This window comes from Apus apus, chromosome 5 (genome assembly GCF_020740795.1).
Source record: "Apus apus isolate bApuApu2 chromosome 5, bApuApu2.pri.cur, whole genome shotgun sequence".
In the NCBI taxonomy this organism is placed as follows: Eukaryota; Metazoa; Chordata; class Aves; order Apodiformes; family Apodidae; genus Apus; species Apus apus.
In genome coordinates, this window is record NC_067286.1 from 61,865,875 (window position 1) to 61,876,904 (window position 11,030).

Genomic DNA, 11,030 nt, shown 5'->3' on the forward strand with positions numbered 1-11,030 from the left:
AGCAGGGTAGATGTAGATTGGATATTAGGAAGAAGTTCTTTACAATGAGGGTGGTGAAGCACTAGAACAGGTTACCCAGAGGGGTGGTGAAGGCTCCATCCCTGAAAACACTCAAGGTCAGGCTTGATGGGGCTGTGAGCAACCCAATCTTGTTAAAAAGGTACCTGTGCACTGCAGGGGGGGCTGAACTACAAAGGAAAACACGAATTAGGCAGTAGGTAAATCTTTGCAGAGTGAGAAATGTGAAGTGGTGAACTAGGCTGGTGGTGGTACAGTTTCTTCTAAATTTAAGATCCTTTGGAACAGGTTAGGGAAATAGCCAGCAGGAGATTTGGGGTTTGTTGGGTATTGGGGCTGGGAGATGGACTAAATAGCTTCCCAAAAACTTTATAAGCCTTATTCTTTGGTGTTTTTTTTAATAGCACAACTCTTTCCCAGTCCACCATTTTCTCCATTGTCCCACGATATGTGCATTTGTTACCTAAGTCATATGGGCACCAGTCCCCTCTCTTGGCTGGATCTTATAAGCTCTTAAATGCATTCCCCTGAAGAGTGCATAGCAGAAGGGCCTATTTGACAAGCACAATTGGAGATAAGCAGCCCTGAGGAGTTTTAGGGCACTGAAGAAAGAAAATAATCTTCTGGTTTCTTCTTTGCACAAAAAAGATTTAAAATAACTCCATCCCCTCTGGACTGCAGAAAGAGACACTCTAAACCAGATAATCTCCAGCTCTTAGACAGAACATTTTCAGTGTTGATCTCGAAGATCTCTGCTAAGGAGGTCAGCAGTGTGATCCTGCTTTGCTGATGCACACAGGTGGGCAGATCTGAGTTGTGGCCACACTACCAGGTGAGCAGAGGTGGGAGCTGCTACCTCTGCTCGGAGGCAGATCCAGGCTGTGCTCACCCCTTCTTGCAGATGGAGAGCACAGCACCTCCAGCCTGTGCATCTGTGTGGACAGACCAGCTGGGCCCCAGCAGAGCTAAGCTTGCCATGTCTAAGTCCATCAGCAGACACCCTAAGACCAGCTAGTTCTTAGAACACTGCAGCTGCTTTGTGCCTCACCGACTGCTTGGCAAGATGGACAAAAGGTGTGCGTGGGTCACAAAAATACAGTGATTAGTCTCATTCCTTTCCCTCACCATGCTTTGCAGGTGTGTTAGTAGCAACCAGCTTATGTTCACCCAGTGTTCACCCCACAGGTCATAGGGTGGAGTAGAAGCAGAGCTAAAGGCACCATTCAGTTGTCCAGATGCTTTTCAGACTTGCATCTTCGCCCGGAGCAAGCCCAGTTATGGATGACGGGTGTGGTTGTGCACATTCTACCTGCAGAGACTGCAGCTCTTTGTCCAGTAAACGTTGCTGTGACAAAGCTGTTCCCTATCATCACTCCCTTTTATTTAATATTTGCTACAGCATTGGCTCCGTGCTTTTCTCAAACTCTGCAATCCTGGAATTAGGACTGAAAAGAGAAAAGCACGGGAAGAGTGGATGTGTCCACAGGGATAACACCTAAAAATTCTGGTGGACCTGACATCACATGAGACTTCATTTGTTTCTTCAGTCAAGCTTTGGGGGGAAAAAACAACAAAAAAAAACCCCAAAGAAACAACAACACAGAAAACAAAAAATGGTCTAGTTTATTTTTGTCTGTAACTGCAGGGCAGATGAGTTTTCAAGAAGGGATAGGAGGCTGCCATCGATTTTATTATTGAGTCAGTTTTAATGAGTCACAGTATTTTTGGAAGGCTTTTAAGATTACTGTAAAGTGCTTAGTTACAGTGGCTACAGGTGCCAAGGCAGGAAAGGAAATAACAAAGAAATGCACAGCAGCTGTATTGCCACGCTTCCCCTCAGAACTGGGATCAGCAGAACAACACACATGGAAAATGCAAAAGAAAATAGGAGAAGATGTAAGAGATGACAGAAGTCAGCATGGTCAGCTGCTGTGCTAAAGCAAAATGCATTTTATTTAAGAGACTCTCCAATGCTCCTTGGCTGCAAGTTGGAAAGGGCCACTGACAGACTGGATGGCCAGACGTTCAGTGCATCTCACGTTTGCCTTTCAAGCTGTCCTTTGGTTGCAAGTCATTTGCTCCCATAGCTGCCAAGCTTTACCACTGCCATCCTGTGTCGAGCAAAACTGTGGAAACGTCTCATTTAGCAGATGAGAGAAGGGAAGGCAGAAAAGGGATGAGGAGAAGAAAAGAAAAAGAAGATATTTTTTTCTTTGTGACTTGAACAGACTCGCCTTTTTTTTCACCTGTACAGTTCTGAAATACACAGGGCACAACTTCCAGAGGTGCTCTGTGTTACATGGCGAGAAATTATTCCCTTTCCTACTAAAAAGAATGTGCTGAAAAGTACATTCTAAATATAGTTGTTTAGCAGTTACTCTAAGACAGTAAATCTCCATGTGTGAACCCGCTTCAAGATAAAATTCAAACTTGGTTTGCCCTGCTTATACGGCACACGGACGGGAACCAAACAGCCTCAAAAAAACAGGGCTAGAGAAAAAGCCCTGTTATCTTATGATGTGCCAGCTAGATTTTCAGGTCCTTCCTTGTGCAAGGAAGTGTGGACACAGGGACCCTGCTTTCAGCAAGCCAGCTCTGAGCAGGATCCATGAAACCCGCTCACGCCAGCTGGAGCTTCGGCAGCAGCCAGTGGCTGAATGCACAGCTGGATACTTGCATATGCAAATACCAGTTTGTGCGTGCAGGCAGCCCAGGAATCACTGCTGACTTTGGAGGCCCATTTTCACTCCCCTCCCGCCGTCCCCACCCACTTGGCCAGACGAGGCCTTGCAGAATATTCTCCAGGCCTCGGCAGCATGGTGAAAGGGCAGCGCCGACTTCCCAGCATCTTCTGGCGTCCTCGGCGCTGGCCTTGGAGATGCCCCATGGCAACCTGGGCACCAGCCACCCCGTGTTTGCACACCAGCACGCAGGCACCAGAGAGAGGAGAGAGGCAGGGAGAGGAAAGGAAACGACTTATTGTCTCCGGTGGAGCAGAGTCGCAGCCCATCCAGTCTTGTGTCTGCTCTTCATGCGTGACTGGCATGAGTCCCACCGCTAAGTCCTTGGCCGGCAGCCAAGCACAGAGTGGCAGGCACCTGTCCCTGCTGGGAGACCTGGCGACCCCGGCTTGCCCTAACGGTTAGTTCTTTTCTAACATCACGTCTACTCGAATTTACCTCAGGATTTCCCCCCTCCGGGTGCCAGGGAGCTAGGCTGATGCCAACTGCTTCACCATGGATAAAGCAAGGAGCGTTCCCAAGCTGCACCCGGGCACCCTCGAAGCATTCAGCTGTACCCTCCTCGCTGGAACAGATGGGGCCCATCAAGGTGTTACCGTCCTCCACCACATCAGCAAAATACCCCAGCACTGGGACAAAGTCAGGAGAAAAAAAAACAACAAACCAAAACCCCAGCGGGGCTCCCTCCCGACTGTCCTTAAAATGCAGCTTGAGACAAGTGCTGAGGATCAGGTCTGGCTCTGTGCTCCCACCTCAGGGGTGGCAATGAGCCTAAGATTCCCCCCCACCCCCAAGCACATCCTTCACACAAGGACGTTGTCTGTGTACCCAGGGAATCTCAGCTGGGGCTGCATTTTGGTTCACTTTCTTTGAGAAGCCTGTTCCAGCATTTCCCTGCCCGCTCTTTCAATCCTGCTGCAGCACCTTGCACACACGAATCCCTTCACAAGTGGCTCTGCTTGAAAGGAGGACAAGGAAGTTCATTTCATGGGAAAGGAAACAGAGACCAGCCAGGAAGAGGGTTTTTTTAGGGTAGAGATGGTACTAGGACATAGATGTCCTTACTCTGCAGCCTGTTTCTTACATAAAACTCTACTTTCTTCAGCGTTACAAATGCAAGTGGAAATATTTCCAAGGCGTGGAGAATTTTTGAGTGATCTTCCATTATTTCAGCTTCGTTTATAGTTCCTTGTCCAAATATAGGCACATTCCACTTATCCTTCTGAAGAAAAAGAGCAGTGGCTTTTGCTTCCTGACAAATGATCTGCATTGGAAATGTGGCAAGTTCGGTTCACCTCGTCCTCGATTTTAATGATCTGAAGTTCATCAGATAGAAAGAAAAATGGTATTCAAGGGACCTGATTTTATATTGCTGTCCTTGCTGATAAAAATGGAGCTATAGTGTGTAACAGAAGCTGCCTGCTCGGTGAGGAGGAAGAGAGTGGCTGAAGGCAAAGCATCCCCAGATCTAATTCCTCATGGCAGGAGGCTTTGCAGCCACTTTTCTCCTCAAGCAACCTGGCCTGTAGGTTTCTTCTGTCTGTCCTGTCTCCCCTGACCACAGATCCTCACAGCTCAAGCTCTCCTCTGCAAGGGGGATACAGCATCTAGAGGCTGGAAGATTTTTCTCAGCAGGCTCCACTGCAAAAGAAATAACATGAGTAAAACTAAAGATCCAAATCCTCTCTCTTAGAAGTCGATGCTCGTTTTGTATTTAGGTTCAAAGAGGTGCAGAAGCCAGCAGAACCAAGGCTGGAAAATAGAAAAGACTGAGCAAAAAAGTGCTTTGTGCTGGAACCACACACCAAGACTGAAGTCAGTAATATTCTCAGGCCTGCTCATCTGTAAAAACAGGCTAAAAACAGCCTAACAGCAGCCAGATGAAGGAAAAGCCATCATTTAGGGCAGTGGCAACTCGTTAACCCAAATGACCTGCGTCTCTGGCAAGCACTGACCCAAGGACTTGCAAATTTACCTCCACTGCCCAATAAACTGTCGCTGCCCAGCTTCTCTAATTAAAATAGTCCTGGATTTGCAGGACCTACCCAGAGAATAAACTGGAATTTATCAGATTAGCTAAGCCAGATCATACGGAGAGCATACAGGCTGGCCAACAGCCTACTTTGGACCAGATTAACCAGCTAAAATAATTGGGGATTTTTGCAAAGTCTGCCCCTAAAGACTGGCATTAAAGAAATGCACCAAAGACTGAGCATATATTGCAGCCCGTTTCTTTTTACCCTGTTTAGTTCTTAGCTTGATGTTCTTTGGCAATTGCTGGCAATCAGCTTTTTATCTTTCACTGACCAGTGGAAAAAAAAATCCTCTCTCTTGCAGCTCCTTCAGGTGAGCTGTGGCAGTGGGAGCTGGAGGATCTCTGAAAGGGCAGGGAGGCTGTGTTTAATGTATTCCTCCATCAAAATGCTGTTCCCATTATTCCAAGGCTCTGGTCCCTGCATTGTCAGCCTTGTGTAATGAGGAGTGATTAGTGGGGAGTTTGGAGGCTGATGTATGAGTGAGAGCAGAGCTGTGTCTTGTCCTGATCAAGTCAGATGCCCTTGATGGAAAAGGATGAGGAGGTAAGAAACTCTTGCAGCCCGAAAAGGATGGAATGCAGCTGGCTGCAGAATGCCCTGGGGGCCACATGTGAAATGGGGACCTTTCTCCTGGCCTCCTCAAGGGAAATGTGGGGCAGTGGTGCCTCCCTCCACCTGCTCTCACTGAGAGCATTGTAGCCCGCAGTGACATTCTGGCAGATGTTTCTTTTGAGCAATATGGGCTTCATCGTGCTCAGGCAAAACAGGTTTTGCTACCAGAGCCAAAGGACTGCAGCCACAGGGAGGAACAGGAGGAGGAGCAGAGCCAGGAGACACCTGAGAGCTGGATTTCCTGCTCTCATTCTCTGTTCTCACCCTCCCTCAGCAGCTTCTGCCCAAGCCAAACAGACAGCAAAGCCATGGACATCTTGTTCCCTGCTGTGGGTGCAACCACCCACTTGGCTTGTGCCTGGAGCAGGCCTTGGGCATCCTCAGTGCTGCTTTAAATGTAGAGACAGCCACTTCAGAGGGGAATCAGGCCTGAAGTCTTCTGGGACATTTCTATGGAGCTCTGCTTTTCAGTGTCACTGGTTTCAGCCTTTCCCTTTTCCTTTCCTTTTCCTTCAACATTTATTGTTTGGTTTTAGTTTTTGTTGGTTTTGTTTGTTTTTACTACCCAGAAGTCATATTTAACAACATCTGTAAAATATCCTAAAACCAGGAACATTGTATTCCTCTGACCTCAGCTGTGAGATGTACCAGTATTCCCTCACCTCTCTTCTTATCAAGGATCTGTCTGAACACAACCAACAGGGGAACAGAAAATAGCAGGTGACAAGTAGGGAAATAAGATGCTGCTGTCCTGGGACGGTGCTGGTCTGGAGACCATGTCCCTGAAGAGAGAGGCAATAGAAAGAAAGAGAAGTCATTAAAGGACACAAAATGACATTCTCCTCCTAGTTTTGCCTTGGTCAAGGACAACAGGAGGTTTTTATTCTGTTTTAAATTGAATAGAGGAAAAAATGCATCAGTCAGGCTTTACATAGAAGAGAACCACAGCTTCATCAGAGCTGTGACTGGTCCTACCAATGGCTCATGTCATCATGTCTCTGCCTGTCCTGCAATGTTCCTCTTCACCTGCCACTCTGGACTGTAGTGTTTGGATCTCCACAGGAAAACATGAAACACCTCACACCTCCCTCCCGAGCTGAAAGCGAATTTCCTTTCTCATGAGCCCCCATCCACCCGAGCTGGAAGCAGCAGGCTTATTTCAACCACGGCATTTGCAAAACCCAGCCCTGCATGCAACCACCTGACTCCTCTTCTGCAGCCCTAAGAGCCACCCACAACAATTCTGTGCTTCCAGACTAAAGTAAGGGAATCTGTTGCTTCCTGCTGGTTAGAGGAGATGACCCCAGGATTACCACGAGGCGAGCAAACCAAATGCTGACTGGCCTGATCTTTACATACCCCAGACCAGGGTGTGCATCTGCATTTTGGGCAGAGGGACAGCTGCCACAGCAGGGGAGAGCAGCTCAGACCCGGCGTTCAGTCTTGGCTGTGACAACCTGGCTCCTGAATTTCCACATGTGAAGCTTCTGCTGATGTGAGGGCTCTCCAGATACTGAGCAACAGGGAATTGCAGTGCAGACCTGAGCAGTGACATGTTCCTCCGGGGTGCCCAGAGAGCCCACTCAGCTTTAGCTGAGCTCTTACCAAGGAGTACTCAGAGGGCTTGCTGCAGGATTGAGCCAGCAATGTGCCCTTGTGGCCAAGAAGGCCAGTGGCATCCTGGGGTGCATTAGAAAGGGTGTGGTTAGTAGGTCAAGAGAGGTTCTCCTCCCCCTCTATTCTGCATTGGTGAGGCCACATCTGGAGTATTGTGTCCAGTTCTGGGCCTTTCAGTTCAGGAAGGACAGGGAACTGCTGGAAAGAGACCAGCGCAGAGCCACAGAGATGCTGAAGAGAGTGGAACATCTCCCTGATGAGGAAAGGCTGAGGGAACTGGGTCTCTTTAGTTTGGAGAAAAGGAGACTGAGGGGTGACCTCATCAGTGTTTACAAATATGTAAAGGGTGTCAGAAAGATGGAGTTAAGCTTTTTTCAGTGATGTCTAGTGATAGGACAAGGAGTAATGGATGCAAACTGGAGCATAGGAGGTTCAATGTGAGTATCAGGAAAAATTTCTTTACTGTGAGAGTGACAGAGCCCTGGAACAGGCTGCCCAGAGAGGTTGTGGAGTCTCCTTCACTGGAGACATTCAAGACCCACCTGGACACGTTCCTGTGTGATGTGTTCTGGGTGACCCTGCTCTGGCAGGGGGGTTGGACTAGATGATCTTTCAAGGTCCCTCCCAACCCCTAGGATTCTGTGATTTTGTGATCCAGGGCTGAACCCCCAATTTTTTACCAAAGTTAGCATTTCACTCTCGAAGCCCATCCAGAAGCTGACCTAAGACACCCACGCAGGGGATATTATATAACAATGGTGACTGTGTGTAGTTGATGTAAAAACAATCTCACAGCTGCCTCCCTCCCCCACACCCTCGGCAAAAGTTTCCTTCCATCTCCCATTTAAATACCTGGTATTTGATCATTTCACAGGGTTGGCAAAACAAGCACAATGGAGGCAATGTTTGCTCAGATCCATTTTTGTGTGTATGTGTGCGTGTGAATTTTTGGCAGAATCAGTGTTTGCAAGGAGCAGATAAAACTTTTCTGTTCAAGAACCACTGACAGCCAGGAATTGCTGCCTGCCAGCAAATCTCTGCTTACCAAGGGAGATCATGTCATTGTTAGCCAGGTAGAGGGGCTGGAGATAGAAATGCAGGGAGCTTCCTTGTTTGGCTCTAAATGAAATAGTTGTTTAGCAATTACTCTAAGACAGTAAACCTCCATGTGTGAACCCACTTCAAGATAAAATCCAAACTTGGTTTGCCCTGCTTTTACAGCACAGATGCATATGCATCCTGGAAGCTACATAACCCAGTAATATTTTATTCACATCACACTCCAAGGAGCTCACTGACTGGAATTCAATAGAAACTGTTCTCTGTGTGAAAGTAATTTCAGAAAGTAATCTAGTTTATGGAAATGAAAGGCATCAAAACACAAAAAACACAGTTTCTGTACAAGTGCTTTGCTTCAAATATTTGACATGGAAATTTATATAATCCCTCTGGGGCACATGGGTTTCACGAGTGTTAACATCTTTTGAAATGAATTTCACAAATGTTTATTTGGAATACCAGGCATACAAATAATTTAGAATATCAAGGCATCTCGTTGAATCGGTCTTAATGATACAGATCTCAGATGGCTGTGAAGGTTAAAAGGTATGAATTTTAATTGGGTGTGTGGAAGATGTCATTTTCAATCATTGCACTGCATTGGCAAAGCTATCACTTTCCAATTCCAATCCTGCTACCTCCTCCTTGACTCCCTCTGTTACTTAAGGACCAAAATGAAACATTTGTCACATTTTTATTTGTGTGCTGGGCATGTATTAAACACAGAGTTTTGCTGCCTATCTTGGTTTATACAGGAGCCCATCACCACCGTATTGCAACACTTCTCAAGCAATAAAGAGGTTGACTTTTTCCTGACAGATAGTGGTATATTGTCAATCCAGTTTTATAAAAAGTTCAATGATTAAAAGCAAACAGTGTCAAGGCCACAAATGGTTGCTAAGACTCTGGTCAAAGTCAGATTTTATGGCTGCCTTCTCTCTCTCTCCTGCTCCCGTGGTGGGCCCTGCTTACAAGGTGGTATAAATCAGAAGGGAAATTCTTTCACCATTGATGTCTTTTAATTAGTAGATCCATATTTACTTCTGGCTTTGGGTAATGTGTTGGGTAAGCAGGAAAAGAAAAATGAACTGTGTACCTCTTAAGAGCTCCTTGGCCATCCTGCATGGCAAAGGAGCAAGGATCCTCTGGGAAAAGATATCGTGTGATTTGGTAATTAAAAATTATCATAAGCCATAGGCAGTAGGAAGGCAAATTAAGCCTGCAAAGGCAGCATGTGTTCTGAGAGCTCCTCAGTTACTGAGTGCTCAGTAGTGCAACTTCATTTTAAGTTGGTTTGTAACCTGGGTTTGTAATCAGCCAGATTTTATCCGAGATACTGTTTGTTGTTTTTTTCTCTCGTGTATTAGCAGAAAAAAAAAAAAGAAACTCAGGAGGGAAAACTGCAGAGCAGTTTATTCCCATGGAACAAAGTGGTTGGGCCCTTTGGCAGGTCACTCACTGGCTAACCTGAGATGTGCTCAATCAATGCGAGGGAGTAAAGTTGGACATGTTCTGGGGGGGGAAAAAAAAAGTCCCTCTCCCATTCAGCTGCCTTGGGCCAGAGCAGGCACTGTGCAGACCATGCCTTCAGAGAAATGCAGCAGCCAAATTTCAACAAATCTCTAAAGAACATGCACACTCCTGATAACTTGGCCAAACACGGGTGGATTTCAAGAAGGGTGTGAAAAGCACTTTGGTCACAGGCAGCAGACGGCCAATTTCCTTTCTGCTCCCAAGTGGGATGATAAAAGCTCAGCAAATGGCTCTGAGATTTTTCTTTTTTCTTTTTACAAGCAAATTTCCTTCCAAGAAATTGTCATTGTTTCCTTTGAAATGTCCATTGTCAGCAGCAGGAGCAAAATGAATCTGAGGCAAACATCCAACCCACTGAAGTCTGAACCACTGGCAGAAAAAAAATCATCATTGGTCTTCTCCTGCAGGAGGCATTTCAGATGTCCTGCTGTAGACTGAACTGCCTGGTCTGCCTACACCCAGAGTGGTTCTGATTTCAAACACATTTTCATTTAATAGGATTCGTGGCCTGAACTATTTAATAGCAACTTTATGGGTCAGGCAACTGATGGGCAGCTCAACAATTTTGGCCACTCGTTAGAACAAGAAGAGGATAACTATATTATTGTGCTTCCTGAGAATAAGCCTCCAGCCTCTGGCAACCTGTGCCTTTGGCATTTAGGGGCATACTGGTCATAAACAAGAGGGACCGAAGGGGACTGACCCCCTGTGAGGCACAAAGGAGTCTAGAGCATCCCTGAGAGATGTTACACAGAACCTTTGATAAAATGAGAATCTATGAGCCTTTGGGGCCAGCTCAGTGTTTCAGCACCTTCACCAGCAGGAAGTATTTTCCAGCATCATCTTTAAGAAACTCCCATTTTAGACGACACAGATTGATCACAAAATTGCCTTTGTGTTTTTGCCCTCAGTTTCCCAGCTGTCCCCAGGCTGGCAGGTAGCTGGGCCCTGATGCTGCAGGTCTCCTTTTCACGGTGTGTGAGCACACACTCCTCCCCACTGCCAGCCCTGGAACTCCCCCCTCATTAAGGCAGGCCGAGAGGAACACAAAGCCCTCTGTTTTGCTTGAGTCTCTCCTGTGAATGGGTGGAACAAATGATAAGCACAGAATGCAAGAAGGAAATTTATCCAAACAGGGCACCAGTTTTCCTCACGGCACAGGCCTTCCAAGCCCTCCCCTTCCCCTCTGCCCTACTTGGATGGGACCAAACCTTCTGCTGAGCAACCTGGACATTGGCTCCCTCCATCCCTCCACTCACAGCAACTTTCTTTTCCCCTTCCACTACACATATATCCTACCTTGCGACTCTGCAACACACGCAGGCTGTGTCAGACCATGAGCAATAACAAGACAGTTGGGCTGGCTTCCAAAATTCCTCTGTTAGCAGAGCAGTGACAGAAGCATCCCTTGGAA